This window comes from Oncorhynchus gorbuscha, linkage group LG25, assembly GCF_021184085.1.
Source record: "Oncorhynchus gorbuscha isolate QuinsamMale2020 ecotype Even-year linkage group LG25, OgorEven_v1.0, whole genome shotgun sequence".
NCBI lineage: Eukaryota > Metazoa > Chordata > Actinopteri > Salmoniformes > Salmonidae > Oncorhynchus > Oncorhynchus gorbuscha.
In genome coordinates this window covers 15,914,038-15,930,984 of record NC_060197.1, presented here as the reverse complement: position 1 = coordinate 15,930,984, position 16,947 = coordinate 15,914,038, and positions in this window count along the sequence as shown.

Below are 16,947 nucleotides of genomic sequence, written 5' to 3'. Positions count from 1 at the left end.
AATGAAAAAGAGATAGAAACTCCTCCCTCTTCCCAACCCTGCACCAGGGTCCAACCTGAGTTTCAGATGTTCACAGCTGGGGGCAACTGACTCGCCCGTCTCCCCTCCTCCCTCCATCCTTTCCATTCAGGCCTGGCTCACATCATACGCCAGCTGTGAGGCTACAATCAAACAAGCTCCTGCAGGGAGGGCCTCTTGGGGAACACTGACATCAGTGCCCAGAGCTAATATGCTCCAATAATGAGGCATGGGTAAATCTGGGAAATAAATCCGTTTTCTGCATCATTTAAGTCTGGGTCTGCCTGGTATCTTCACTCATACCATTCAAACTAGATATACATCAAAATATAAATCAAACTTGTTGAGAATGGTATTCCACATTCCAGAGAAGGAAGGTCAAATTTCAATATTTTGCCTCAACTACAGTATGGTATAATTCTGGAGATTCCCCTGTGCAGGACACATCTCAAGTGTACTGTATGTGGGCTACCAACATACATGCGTGAAAGTATAGAGGCATGCACTCCGTCATGCATGTAATATCATGAAATATTTTGTCTCAGCAGAAATGTCGTACCGTAGTATAATGAAGTGGTCAAATCTCTAGTGCACAGCACAGTGTGTAGGCTACCTACACACATGAATGCAAACATACATACAGTACATACATACATACATACATACATACATACATACATACATACATACATACATACATACATACATACATACATACATACATACATACATACATACATACATACATACATACATACATACATACATACATACATACATACATACATACATACATACATACATACATACATGCACAACATCTCTTGAGACAACACACACATGACTATGACACATAACATCAGCCCATGTAGCTAAGTAACACTGCAGGGTACAGTATTCTGCACTACCGTGATGCGTTTGCCATTTGTTATTCCCCGTCCACTGCACGATTGCCATCCATGCTTTTCTTTACGGTGCAGTAAACAGGTATGTCTCCAGCCAGCTACAGTCTGAGTGCATGTGTGTTATGGCGGGGAGGTGGAGGACACCCCCTCTTGTTTCCATAACCTACTTTCCACCACGCAGCCAGACGGAGAGCGCTTCAGTCATGTCAGCCACTTCATTAAGGGGAGAGTGGATTTGATGGCAGGGACATAGGGAGAGGTGGCTGGCAAGCTGGCAGGCTTTGCTTGTTTGAGGAACTCCTGTATCAACTCTGTGTGTATTTTTCCATTCGGTCCAGATCTGGCCCAGCCCTTGCCCTATCTCGGCCCGGAGTAAAACCCATCTGAACCCGACTGTGACAGCTGAGCTAATTTCCGTCCTCAAATCCCACAAGGCTGACAGGCCCGTTAGCTACCAGATTTACACTTTGAATCCTATCATCCGTTTCAACATCATTTTGCTCATACTTGGTGTTTTTGGCCAGCTATACAGCAATATCCAGCATCCAACACCATCCTCAGTTAAAATAATCCCATATGCTGAGAGCTAAGGGATAGGTTCGGTTGTTACAAAGGACTGTTTGCAATCAATGGTGTACATGCACGCACATATTAATACATTGTTAATACATGTTAATATATTGTTTCATGAGGGTGCTTCTGCAAAGGAAACCCCCTCCCTGTAGCCACACACCATTTTCTGGGGGGTTTTGCAAAAATGACCTCTGAACAACAGGAAATATTACAGACTGTGACATTATTGAAGAATCCCATGTCCCAAGAGGCTCTCAGATGTAATAATAATAACAATAATAAAATATTTGAAGCGCTTTTCAAGACACCCAAAGTCACTTTACTTAATCAGCAATAATCATAAAGATTTTTTTTAAAGTAATATAATCCCACATTAAAATCAACAAGAATATAAAAGTACACTACACACGATGACAGACTAACCAGGGGAGTAAAGATAGAACGTATTCTCAGCTAATCGGTAGAAATCACATTTTTCTGGAACACATGAATGGCCGTTGAATCCGGCAGGGTGCATCATTCAAGCCACGGTCACCTGGGAAAGAGGGTAACACAGAGAGAGAAAGCAAATGATTGTATTGATGTTTTTTTTATGTAGCTAAAAAAAAGGAACAAATTCTATTTCAGATGTATTTTTACATCTATTAAAATGTTTGATGCATAAAGTGAGGGAAGGTGGACTGGCGACTGCATCGTACCTCCATAGTTCATCTCCATGCAATGCTCACGGCCATTCATGTTGTCGTTCACTGCACCATAGTTGTGGTTATCGGGTTGCCCCTGGCCACAGTTCTGGTAGCTAAACCTGGACCCGTCGATCCAAAACCAAAGACCCTCCTAAAGAGCACACAGGCAGATGGGTAACCAGTAGACACTAAACACCACTGTTCTTTAAAGGAAAGTGCAATCTCCTTGCCATTGTTTTGGCAAGCAGCTGATGGATGGGACTGGAGAAATATAGCCACTCTCAAATTCATAGACAGACCTAACCATACATGATATAAAAATGAGTAAACCATGTTTTGAAGCTACATAGTGTTTGTTTACAATTGTACCGAACAAAAATATAAATGCAACATGGAACAATTTCAAAGATTTTACAGTTCATATAAGGAAATCAGTCAATTGAAATGGATTCATTAGACCCTAATTTATGGATTTCACATGACTGGGAATACAGATATGCGTCTGTTGATCACAGATACCTTAGAAAAAAGGTTAGTGCGTGGATCAGAAAACCAGTCAGTATCTGGTGTGACCACCATTTGCCTCATGCAGCGCGACATCTCCTTCGCATAGTTGTTGTCCCACTCCTCTTCAATGGCTGTGCGAAGCTGCTGGATCTCGGCGGGAACCGGAACAAGCTGTCGTACACGTCGATCCAGAGCATCCCAAACATGCTCAATGGGTGACATGTCTGGTGAGTATGCAGGCCATGGAAGACCTGGGACATTGGACAATTGTGAAAGAGATATTTTAAAGGGAATCATACAGAAGGTAGTATTTTGTTTTATTTAACCTATATTTTGACAGGTAAGTCATACTGGTAAGACTTGATATGTGCTATTCATTTTCTTTATCTTTTATATTCAGAAACTTTATATATATATATATATATATATATATATATATATATAAAATCATCATTCAATTTAGACTCTCTTTTACAGATGAGCCCTGTAGAAATACAGTCAAAACATTTAGAACAGACACATTAATCAACATGGCTGTCTCCAATCGTTACTTTGAACTGTGGGACCAGAACATTTCCTTTCTTAGAGCTCTGGAAGTTGTTCCACATAAAAGGGTGCAACAAAAACTAAAAGCAACTTTACCCAACTCTGTGGAGACCGAAGTGGCATCCAGAGTTATCCAAGCCTGTTTGCTCATTTGTGAGTCTAAATTTAATGATCATTTTTATATATATATATTATATATATATATATATATATATATATATATATATATATATATATATAGAGGAAGTTTCTGAATATAAAATATAAAGAAAATGAATAGCACATATCAAGTTTCAGTTTAGCAACCCTGTTAAACACACTAATCCTATGATGTTTAGAATGAGTAAATCTGTCCCTAAATATAGACACTTGTTTACAGCAATTTAAAAGGCGCCTCTGGCCATTTTGCCATGATGGGGACGTAGTGATAGCAGTGGGTCCCATGGGGCTCCCGAGTTGCTCGGCGGTCTAAGGCACTACGTCTTAGTGCTAGAGGCGTCACTACAGACCCTGGCTCGATTCCAGGCTGTATCACAACCTGGCCGTGATTGTGAGTCCCGTGATTGTCGTCCGGGTTAGGGTTTGGCTAGGGTAGGCAGTCATTGTAAATAAGAATTTCTTAACTGACTTGCCTAGTTAAATAAAGGATAAATAAAAAAATAACTGTCCCAACCAGGTGGGCATGATGAACTCCTGGTTTGTAGTCCCTGCTTCTCCTTCACTCCCATCTCCTCAGACTCTGTAGGAGGGATAGATAACATTCAATATTTTGATGAAATGATTAGGTCCGTCCACACAATCCGAGTGGTCAAAAGTGCATTCCAGCCGTGTTATTGAACACAGCAACACGGCTATCTGTGCGTTATCAGTCCATTAACATTAGCAGAACAATGTAATATTATTGTTTTCTGCAGGTTTCAGAAAGTCTGTTGATATGAGGATGGCATTTCACAGATTGACAGGTGGCGTTTCAGGGTCTACATAATGTGTTTCTCTGCATCATTCAGATCCCCTACAACATAGAGAGCCAAAGACAGAAGATTAATACTCATCTGCTCTTTAAAAAGTGTGGAATGATATCATCAAACTGCATCTGACGTGTGAACAGGTAATCAAACCACTGATAGGAATACCTCTGCTACCGACACATCAATAAACACCTCTTATCTAACTAAAAAGAGTTTAAAAAAAGAAAAAAAGAACGAAGGTATATCTCTTACTTGCATCACCCAGAGAAAAGGCAGCGCTGAGAAGCAAAGATAGGGTCAACTTTACCATGGTGATAGCCTCCCGAGAAAAAGACTTGAGACAAATTCAGCGTCATACATTTTAGAACATAGGTGGAGGTGGACTTGTTCTGTTTAGTTGGAGAAAGGGGAGCACTTATATACACCTGGCCACAAGGGAGCAACTATCATTTTCTATCAATAGTTAACTAATATAATGAGGCATATACACCTGGCCACAAGGTAGAAACTATTGTTTTTTATCAATAGTTAACTAATATAATGAGGCATATACACCTGGCCACAAGGTAGAAACTATTGTTTTTTATCAATAGTTAACTAATATAATGAGGCATATACACCTGGCCACAAGGTAGAAACTATTGTTTTTTATCAATAGTTAACTAATATAATGAGGCATATACACCTGGCCACAAGGTAGAAACTATTGTTTTTTATCAATAGTTAACTAATATAATGAGGCATATACACCTGGCCACAAGGTAGAAACTATTGTTTTTTATCAATAGTTAACTAATATAATGAGGCATATACACCTGGCCACAAGGTAGAAACTATAGTTTTTTATCAATAGTTAACTAATATAATGAGGCATATACACCTGGCCACAAGGTAGAAACTATTGTTTTTTATCAATAGTTAACTAATATAATGAGGCATGTACACCTGGCCACAAGGTAGAAACTATTGTTTTTTATCAATAGTTAACTAATATAATGAGACATATACACCTGGCCACAAGGTAGAAACTATTGTTTTTTTATCAATAGTTAACTAATATAATGAGGCATATACACCTGGCCACAAGGTAGAAACTATTGTTTTTTATCAATAGTTAACTAATATAATGAGGCATGTACACCTGGCCACAAGGTAGAAACTATAGTTTTTTATCAATAGTTAACTAATATAATGAGGCATATACACCTGGCCACAAGGTAGAAACTATAGTTTTTTATCAATAGTTAACTAATATAATGAGGCATATACACCTGGCCACAAGGTAGAAACTATTGTTTTTTTTATCAATAGTTAACTAATATAATGAGGCATATACACCTGGCCACAAGGTAGAAACTATAGTTTTTTATCAATAGTTAACTAATATAATGAGGCATATACACCTGGCCACAAGGTAGAAACTATTGTTTTTTATCAATAGTTAACTAATATAATGAGGCATATACACCTGGCCACAAGGTAGAAACTATTGTTTTTTATCAATAGTTAACTAATATAATGAGGCATATACACCTGGCCACAAGGTAGAAACTATTGTTTTTTATCAATAGTTAACTAATATAATGAGGCATATACACCTGGCCACAAGGTAGAAACTATTGTTTTTTATCAATAGTTAACTAATATAATGAGGCATATACACCTGGCCACAAGGTAGAAACTATTGTTTTTTATCAATAGTTAACTAATATAATGAGGCATGTACACCTGGCCACAAGGTAGAAACTATTGTTTTTTATCAATAGTTAACTAATATAATGAGACATATACACCTGGCCACAAGGTAGAAACTATTGTTTTTTATCAATAGTTAACTAATATAATGAGGCATATACACCTGGCCACAAGGTAGAAACTATTGTTTTTTATCAATAGTTAACTAATATAATGAGGCATATACACCTGGCCACAAGGTAGAAACTATAGTTTTTTATCAATAGTTAACTAATATAATGAGGCATATACACCTGGCCACAAGGTAGAAACTATAGTTTTTTATCAATAGTTAACTAATATAATGAGGCATATACACCTGGCCACAAGGTAGAAACTATTGTTTTTTATCAATAGTTAACTAATATAATGAGGCATATACACCTGGCCACAAGGTAGAAACTATTGTTTTTTATCAATAGTTAACTAATATAATGAGGCATATACACCTGGCCACAAGGTAGAAACTATCATTTTCTATCAATAGTTAACTAATATAATGAGGCATATACACCTGGCCACAAGGTAGAAACTATTGTTTTTTATCAATAGTTAACTAATATAATGAGGCATATACACCTGGCCACAAGGTAGAAACTATAGTTTTTTATCAATAGTTAACTAATATAATGAGGCATATACACCTGGCCACAAGGTAGAAACTATTGTTTTTTATCAATAGTTAACTAATATAATGAGGCATATACACCTGGCCACAAGGTAGAAACTATCATTTTCTATCAATAGTTAACTAATATAATGAGGCATATACACCTGGCCACAAGGTAGAAACTATTGTTTTTTTATCAATAGTTAACTAATATAATGAGGCATATACACCTGGCCACAAGGTAGAAACGATTGTTTTTTATCAATAGTTAACTAATATAATGAGGCATATACACCTGGCCACAAGGTAGAAACTATTGTTTTTTATCAATAGTTAACTAATATAATGAGGCATATACACCTGGCCACAAGGTAGAAACTATAGTTTTTTATCAATAGTTAACTAATATAATGAGGCATATACACCTGGCCACAAGGTAGAAACTATTGTTTTTTATCAATAGTTAACTAATATAATGAGGCATATACACCTGGCCACAAGGTAGAAACGATTGTTTTTTATCAATAGTTAACTAATATAATGAGGCATATACACCTGGCCACAAGGTAGAAACTATTGTTTTTTATCAATAGTTAACTAATATAATGAGGCATATACACCTGGCCACAAGGTAGAAACTATTGTTTTTTATCAATAGTTAACTAATATAATGAGGAATATACACCTGGCCACAAGGTAGAAACGATTGTTTTTTATCAATAGTTAACTAATATTGTCAAATCTACTCCTGCTCCCACTCTCCAGAGTTCGATGTCACCGGTTTACTAACCACCGGTTTACTAACCACCGGTTTACTAACCACCGGTTTACTAACCACCGGTTTACTAACCACCGGTTTACTGACAACCATCATTAGGCACACCTGGCATCAATCAGTATGTGCACCTGCTCCTCATGACGAGTGACACCTGGACACCATTTCCTCACTTATTACCTCTTCTATATCTGGCACTCACTTAGGGTTATTCCCCAGGCAGTATTGCTGTAGTTTCATGTTCGAACGCATCTCTTTTTTCTTGTATTGGTCCAGGTTTAGTTTATTATTCACCACCTGCACTTGCTTCCCGACTCCCAGCGTCTACGTTACAGAATACTGCCTCAACAAATGGAAGCAGCAGGAAATCCAGACATCTCACCAGACGGTCGACGAACAGGGACACCTACTTCGTCAACACCACGACCAGCTGGCACAACTGGGAACGGCTATGGAAGAGGTTCTTCTCAATCTTCTACATCTCAAACATGCCCGAGAGCCTTTGCCTTCAACTAGCGGAGGATACTCTTCCACCAGTCGACCCAGCGAGCCAGCACATCAGTCCATTCAGCAGTCCCCCCCAGGTCAGCTACGCACGTTTGTCCCATAAATATGACGGAACCCCTTCTAAATGCCATGGCTTCCTACTCCAGTGCTCCCTCTATTTTGCGCACCAGATGGGAGTCACCACCACTGAAACTGGGTGGGTGTTGTAGTGCGCTACGGCCGTCTGGGAGAGAGGCGTGGAGGAGCTGGATTCAAATGAAGGGTTTTTGGCTCTGTTCAGAGGTATCTTCGATCAGAGGGGGATCCCTATTCCAACTACGGTAGGATGACCAGACCGCTGCCGAGTATGTGCTCACCTTCCGGACTGTAGCAGTATCCAGCGGATGGAATGAGCTCCGTAGCTATTCAGAAGAGGGCTGAGGACAACCTCTCCTTGGAATCACTCATCGCGATGGCCATCAATCTGGATAACCTAATCGGTACCCTCACTGCTCTCTCTCTTCCTCAGTGACCACTGTATGACAGCCTGAACCCATGGAGGTCGGGGTCACACGCCTCCCCGCTGCTGAATGACGTAAACGGAAACAGCTGGGGCTGTGTCCCTACTGTGGTCAAGGTGGGCACCAGCTTCTGTGTCCGGTAGGTCCCAACTCGGGATCCACGAGAGCAGAGGGACGGTCACGTGATCTTCCAACTCCTGGGGCAGGTGTGAGTGTCCCATCTTCATCATTTTCAGCCAAACCCTTTTTAGTGTCTCTCACACTAGCTGGCTGTCCCTCATGTACTGTTTCTACAGCGCTAGTTGATTGAGGTGCCGCTGGGAACTTTATTGACCAGACCCTTGCCTTCTCTCTGAACATCACCTCATACCCACCCCCCTTTCTGGTTCAAGCCCTGAATAATCGACCACTAGGGTCCGGAACCATTACACACATCACCACACCGTGGAGTCCACTCATCAGGAAAACACAAGATCATCCTCGGCCTCCCATGGCTCCAACGCCATAACCCCACCATCTCATGGTCGAAGATTAATATCACGGACTAGGCGAATGTCGGAGGACCTGCCTTCCCTCTCGAGTCAGCCAATGTGGTCTGGGACGTAGATGCAGACATTCACCAGGCTCTGGAGAGGGAGCACGCACCCACTAACTGTCCTTCTGAGTGCATCTACTTTCCCACAAGGATAAGGGATAGGCTGTTGACCTGGGTGCACACATCCCTCACCACTGGCCACTCAGGTATCACTTGCGCAGAACGTGGCGTGCTATATCAACTCATGCTCCGTATGCGCCCAAACAAAATCGCTCCAGCAGGGAAGCTCCTTCCCCTTCCTGTGCCTCAGTGTCCCTGGTCTCATCTGTCCATTGGCTTTGTTACCGATCTCCCCTCTGATGGTTTCATCACCATTCTGGTGGTTGTGGACAGATTTTCTAAGTCATGCCTGTTTATTCCTCTCCCTTCTGCTCTCCAGGTCGCTGAGGCACTGTTCCAGCAGGTCTACCTGCACATCGTCTCCGGCCGTGGCCCCCAATTCACGTCACGGGTACGGAAGACTTTCAAGGAGAAATTTGGCGTCACGATCAAATCAAATTTTATTTGTCACATACACATGGTTAGCAGATGTTAATGCGAGTGTAGCGAAATGCTTGTGCTTCTAGTTCCGACCATGCAGTAATATCTAACAAGTAATCTAACAATTTCACAACAACTACCTTATACACACAAGTGTAAAGGAATGAATACGAATATATACATATAAATATATGAATGAGTCATGGCCGAACGGCATAGGCAAGATGCAGTAGATATAGAGTACAGTATATACATGAGATGAGTAATGTAGGGTATGTAAACATTATATAAAGTGTCATTGTTTAAAGTGGCTAGTGATACATTTATTACATAAAAATGTTCCATTATTAAAGTGGCTAGAGATTTGAGTCAGTATGTTGGCAGCAGCCACTCAATGTGAGTGATAGCTGTTTAACAGTCTGATGGCCTTGAGATAGAAGCTGTTTTTCAGTCTCTCGGTCCCCGCTTTGATGCACCTGTACTGACCGCGCCTTCTGGATGATAGCAGGGTGAACAGGCAGTGGCTCGGGTGGTTGTTGTCCTTGATCTTTTTGGCCTTTCTGTGACATCGAGTGGTGTAGGTGTCCTGGAGGGCAGGTAGTTTGCCCCCGGTGATGCGTTGTGCAGACCTCACTACCCTCTGGAGAGCCTTACGGTTATGGGTGGAGCAGTTGCCGTACCAGGCGGTGATACAGCCCGACAGGATGCTTGCGCAGCTGTAATAGTTTGTGTTTTTGGTTACCAGCTGAAGTTCTTCAGCCTCCTGAGGTTGAAGAGGCGCTGCTGCGCCTTCTTCACCATGCTGTCTGTGTGGTGGACCATTTCAGTTTGTCCGTGATGTGTACGCCGAGGAACTTAACTTTCCACCCTCTCCACTACTGTCCCGTCGATGTGGATAGGGGGCTACTCCCTCTGCTGTTTCCTGAAGTCCACGATCATCTCTTTTGTTTTGCTGACACTGAGTGTGAGGTTATTTTCCTATCACCACACTCCGAGGGCCCTCACCTCCTCCCTGTAGGCCGTCTCGTCGTTGTTGGTAATCAAGCCTACCACTGCAGTGTCGTCTGTAAACTTGATGATTGAGTTGGAGGCGTGCATGGCCACGCAGTCATGGGTGAACAGGGAGTACAGGAGAGGGCTGAGAACGCACCCTTGTGGGGTGTGGGGCCCCAGTGTTGAGGATCAGTGGGGTGGAGATGTTGTCACCTACCCTCACCACCTGGGTGCGGCCCGTCAGGAAGTCCAGGACCCAGTTGCACAGGGTGGGGTCGAGACCCAGGGTCTCGAGCTTAATGACGAGATTGGAGGGTACTATGGTGTTAAATGCTGAGCTGTAGTCGATGAACAGCATTCTTACATAGGTATTCCTCTTGTCCCGATGGGTTAGGGCAGTGTGATTGTGATTGTGCCGTCTGTGAACCTATTGGGGGCGCTAAGCAAATTGGAGTGGGTCTAGGGTGTCAGGTAGGGTGGAGGTGACATGGTCCTTGACTAGTCTCTCAAAGCACTTCATAATGACAGAAGTGAGTGCTACTTTAGCTCAGTTACTTTAGCTTTCTTGGGAACAGGAACAATGGTGGCCCTCTTGAAGCATGTGGGAACAGCAGACTGGGATAAGGATTGATTGAATATGTCCTTAAACACACCAGCCAGCTGGTCTGTGCGTGCTCTGAGGACGCGGCTGGGGATGCTGTCTGGGCCTGCAGCCTTGCAAGCGTTAACACATTTAAATGTTTTACTCACGTTGGCTGCAGTGAAGGAGAGCCTGCAGGTTTTGGTAGCGGGCCGTGTCAGTGGCACTGTATTGTCCTCAAAGCGAGCAAAGAAGTTGTTTAGTCTGTCTGAGAGCAAGACATTGTTGTCCACGACAGGGCTGGTTTTTCTTTTGTAGTCCGTAATTGGCTGTAGACCCTGCCACATACCTCGTGTCTGAGCCGTTGAATTGCAACTCTACTTTGTCTCTATACTGATGCCTAGCTTGTTTGATTGCCTTGCTGAGGGAATAGCTACACTGTTTGTATTCGGTCATGTTTCTGGTCACCTTGCCCTGATTAAAAGCAGTGGTTCGGGCTTTCAGTTCTGCACGAATGATACCATCAATCCACGGTTTCTGGTTGGGGAATGTTTTAATAGATGCTGTGGGTACAACATCACCGATGTACTTGCTAATAAAGTATTCAGGCCCTTTGACTTTTTCCACATTTTGTTACGTTACAACCATATTCTAAAATGGATTAAATAGATTTTTCCCCCCTCATCGATCTATACATAATACCCCATAATTACAAAGCATTATTCTGTGTAGATCCCCTGCACAGCTATTTTCAGGTCTCACCACAGATGTTAGATCAGGTTCAAGTCTGGGCTCTGGATGGGCCCCTCAAGGACAATGAGACTTGGCCCGAAACCACTCCTGCATTGTCTTGGCTGTGTACTTCGGGTCGTTGTTCTGTTGGAAGGTGAACCTGTGGTTCCAGTCTGAGGTCCTGAGTGTTCTGTAGCAGGTTTTCCTCAAAGATCTCTCTGTACTTTGCTCAGTTCATATTTCCCTCGATCCTAACTAGTCTCCCAGTTCCTGCCGCTGAAAAACATCCCCACAGCATGATGCTACCACCACCATACTTCACCGTAGGGATGATGCCAGGTTTCCTCCTGATGTCACGCTTGGCATTCAGACCAGACAATTTAGTTTTTCATGGTCAGAGTCCTTTAGGTGCCTTTTGGCAAACTCCAAGCGGGCTCTCAGGTGGCTTCAGTCTGGCCTGATTGGTGGAGTGCTGCAGAGATGATGGTCCTCCTGGAAGGTTCTCCCATCTCCACAGAGGAACTGGAGCTCTGTCAGAGTGACAGCCGGGTTGTTGGTCACCTTCCCGACCAAGGCCCTCTTCTCCCAATTGCTCGGGTGGCCGGGTGGCCAACTCTAGGAAGAGTCTTGGTGGTTCCAAACTTCAAATGAATAATGATGGAGGCCACTGTGTATTGGGGATCTTCAAAGCTGCAGACATTTTGGTACCCTTCCCCAGATCTGTGACACGATACAATCCTGTCTCGGAGCTCTAAGGACAATTCCTTTGACCTCATTGCTTGGTTTTTGCTCTGACATGCACTGTCAAAAGTAGGACCTTTATATAGACAGGTGTGTGCCTTTCCAAATCCTGTCCAATCAATTGAATTTACCACAGGTGGACTCCAATCAAGTTGTAGAAACATTTCAAGGATGATCAATGGAAACCTGCAGCTATGGAATCCTGACCTGTTTACCGGACGTACTACCTGTCCCAGACCTGCTGTTTTCAACTCTCTAGAGACAGCAGGAATGGTAGAGATACTCTTAATGATCGGCTATGAAAAGCCAACTGACATTTACTCCTGGGGTGCTGACTTGCTGCACCCTCGACAACTACTGTGATTATTATTATTTGACCATGCTGGTCATTTATGAACATTTGAACATCTTGGCCATGTTCTGTAATTAATCTCCACACGGCACAGCCAGAAGAGGACTGGCCACCCCTCATAGCCTGGTTCCTCTCTAGGTTTCATCCTAGGTTTTGGCCTTTCTAGGGAGTTTTTCCAAGCCACCGTGCTTCTACACCTGCATTGCTTGCTGTTTGGGGTTTTAGGCTGGGTTTCTGTACAGCACTTTGAGATATCAGCTGATGTACGAAGGTCTATATAAGGGCTATATAAATACATTTATATAGACTCAATTGAGTCTCATAGCAAAGTGTTATACTTACGTAAAGAAGATATTTCCGTTTTTTAAAAATAAAGTTGAAACATTGTGTGTAAATTGACGAGAAATCAATAATAATAAAATCAATAATACCGTTGAAGTCGGAAGTTTACATACGAGTTTTAATGACTCCAACCTAAGTGTTTTTCAACCACTCCACAAATTTCTTGTTAACAAACTATAATTTTGATGTCATGGCTTTAGAAGCTTCTGATTTGAGTCAATTGGAGGTGTACCTGTGGATGTATTTCAAGGCCTACCTTTAACCTCAGTGCCTCTTTGCTTGACACCATGGGAAAATCAAAAGAAATCAGCCAAGACCTCAGAAAAAAATTGTAGACCTCCACAAATCTGGTTCACCCTTAGGAGAAATTTCCAAACACCTGAAGGTACCACATTCATCTGTACAAACAATAGTATGCAAGTATAAACACCATGGCACCAAGCAGCCGTCATACTGCTCAGGAAAGAGACACCTTCTGTCTCCTAGAGATGAACGTGCTTTGGTGCGAAAAGTGCAAATCAATCCCAGAAAAAAAGAAACGGACCTTGTGAAGATAGTGGAGGAAACAGGTACAAAAGTATCTATATCCACAGTAAAACGAGTCATAAGCTGAAAGGCCGCTCAGCAAGGAAGAAGCCACTGCTCAAAAACCACCATAAAAAAGCCAGACTATGGTGTGCAACTGCACATGGGGACAAATATCATACTTTTTGGAGAAATGTCCTCGGGTCTGATGAAACAAAAATAGAACTGTTTGGCCATAATGCCCATCGTTATGTTTGGAGAAAAAATGGGGAGGCTTGCAAGCCGAAGAACACCATCCCAACCGTGACGCACGGGGGTGGCAGCATCATGTTGTGGGGGTTCTTTGCTGCAGGAGGGACTGGTGCATTTCACAAAATAGATGGCATCATGAGGGAGGAAAATTATGTGGATATATTGAAGCAACATCTCAAGACATCACTCAGGAAGTTAAAGCTTGGTCACGTGGGTCTTCCAAATGGACAATTTTTTTTTTTTTTTTTTTACCTTTATTTAACCAGGCAAGTCAGTTAAGAACATATTCTTATTTTCAATGATGGCCTGGGAACAGTGGGTTAACTGCCTGTTCAGGGGCAGAACGACAGATTTGTACCTTGTCAGCTCAGGGGTTTGAACTCACAACCTTCCGGTTACTAGTCCAACGCTCTAACCACTAGGCTACGCTGCCGCCACAATGACCCCAAGCATACTTACAAAGTGTGGCAAAATGGCTTAAGGACAACAAATTCAAGGTATTGGAGTGGCCATCACAAAGCCCTGACCTCCAATCCTATAGAAAGTATGAAAATGTATCACTACACACAGCGATGTAGACACAGTTCCGGATTTGAATGTAGTTTTGACATTTTTGGCCTTTGACGCTAAAATTCCCTTTCTGGTTTTCAGAAAAGTCTCACTCTTACTTCTCTCCTAAAATATCTCTGGGCACGGCTATACTTTGATTTAGAGATTTAAATCAATGATGTCCTCCCTTCAATAGTATGAAGGAGACAGACAGACAGATCGATGGAAGGACAGAGAAAGACCTTTTTACTTCAAAAGACCTAAAAGGTAGCTAGTTTATTTAATTTCCTTGCTGGATGAAGGAAGGACAAGTGAGCTGGATGGAAGGTTTTGTATTTGGCAGCCGCCTTTAAAATAAAATAATAATGTGGAGAGGAAAGCGTTCAGTGGTTAAGTGGCCACCTCTTGTGATTAGAGATAATGCCTCTGACATTTCAATGTCACAGCAATATCAACTGTCTTTTTTGGGTGGGAAAGCGGTCCTGCATCGAATGAATCAATAATCTCATCCCATTACTCCAGCAGCTGGTCAGGCCCATTTACAGCCAGAGAGAAGAGAAGAGAGGAATTCTGTATTCATACATCTACAGTAGATTTCCCTCGCAACGAGCAGATGCTGAATGACTGTGAGCAGCACACTTAAAAAGGCCTGAAGGACACACAGGAGAATAGACCATACCTCTGAATAGGAATGAGTGGAATGAGCTCCTAGTCATACAGTACTGGCATGATGGTTCATATTGCAACAATACAAAAGCTTGGAACAAATGAATGAGACTAGGAATAATGATGTGTGCTTACCTTAATGTGGAGACATGGTTAAATGAAGACAGTGAATCATTTCATATTGGTGTGTTGTCTAGCAGTGAAATAAGATCTCTAGAAGATTTTCTACCCATGGCCTCCTACTGTGGGCTATGTCAATGTTTCGGTTCTTTCAAGCACACTTCTTTCAAGTGACTTAATTCACGGTTACAAAAGCACGATAGACAGCTAAGTAATGCTCAAATACAGTCTGGATAACACTCACGCACATCATTTTTCCTATACTAGGGAAACATTTTCTGACGGGCCCAAATTGCCCACTCAGTACAGATGAAGCACAGCTTCTGATTGAAGCATGATGGGTAGTCCTACTGTCAGTGTGTGAGTAAGTGGCAGGCTCTGACTCAGCACATTGATGTGGGCTGCAGAGAGAGTGAAGAGCAAGCAAGCGAAAGAGAGACCATTGATGTGGGCTGCAGCGAGAGAGAGACTGGCTCTTTTATTACCGAATCCAGTTTAGGAGATTAATCCAGCCTTGAATCTAATATTCCAATAAATGATTCCTCCTGTATACATGAATCACTGACCTTACCCAATAACAGCACTCTATTTCAGCCCTGGCCAATAGAAAGACCAGACAGAGACCAGGCCTGTATGAGGATGCAGGCCTGTATGAAAGCAGCAAAGCTGACACTGGAGTTCTCTCTATTCATCCCAAAACTTATCAACATTGTTTCATCCCTTCCTCTCTCTAGTCTAATAGGATCTTCCAGGCACCATGCCGCGGTTCACTGACCTGCTCCATGAAACCAATAAAACGCATCAAGTGTGACCATCGAAAGCAGCTCTACCTTGGGAGACATTGCAAGGGAACATTTTATGTCCTGAAGACATAGCCTTGAATTGTACACGGTATGTATCTTCTCTCACTCCCTCTTGGTTCGTGCAGGTGACTGTGACCTCTACAGACCTATGGGCAGAATGCCCAGAATATGATCTGGAAGTTAAGATAGTTTCTAGAGAATCTGAGCAACGAGCGATTAACAGCCAGTCACCTGCAAGAACCAACCCTATGAACCATGCCTATGAGGGCCGAGGGGACCACCCTGACAGAGCTTGTGGCAGACTTGTACTTTGTACGTGTGTTAAAGAGTGATTCATTTAATATTGACTTAAGATGTCCCTGGTGTTGAATTTCCACCAAACATGTTGAGGAAAAGGGCGACTAAGCTGAAGCGAAAGCTTTGTGTCCAGCTAGACTCCCCAGTGAGAGAGAGAACTGACAGCTTTTTACAGCAGCGCAGGACAATTATTCCTACATCTGTCCGGACTTCTACGTTCCCAAACCCAATATTTGCTGCCAACAATAACACATCTACACCAAGGCCCCGTATTTGCTCAATGTCTGTAAACCATGTCGTTTTAATGTCTGGAATTGGAACGGATGGCTAGGGACACCTCTGGGTCATGTCCTCTCTCTTATGCCCCATTTCATGATTCATCTTTCCCACTCTTGCTTTTTAATGTTTCCTCTCTCTCTCTACACATCCTATCAAACCACAACTAAGAGACAAGCAATTATGTAGAGGCGACTGGGCCCAATTTAAACCATTGAACATGCTTTCCAAACTAAACCGACAGACTCCTTTCATCTCTGAGGTAAACTTCCCATTTCAATGCCCAGGTAAATACCAGAATGTTGCGCAGCTGCA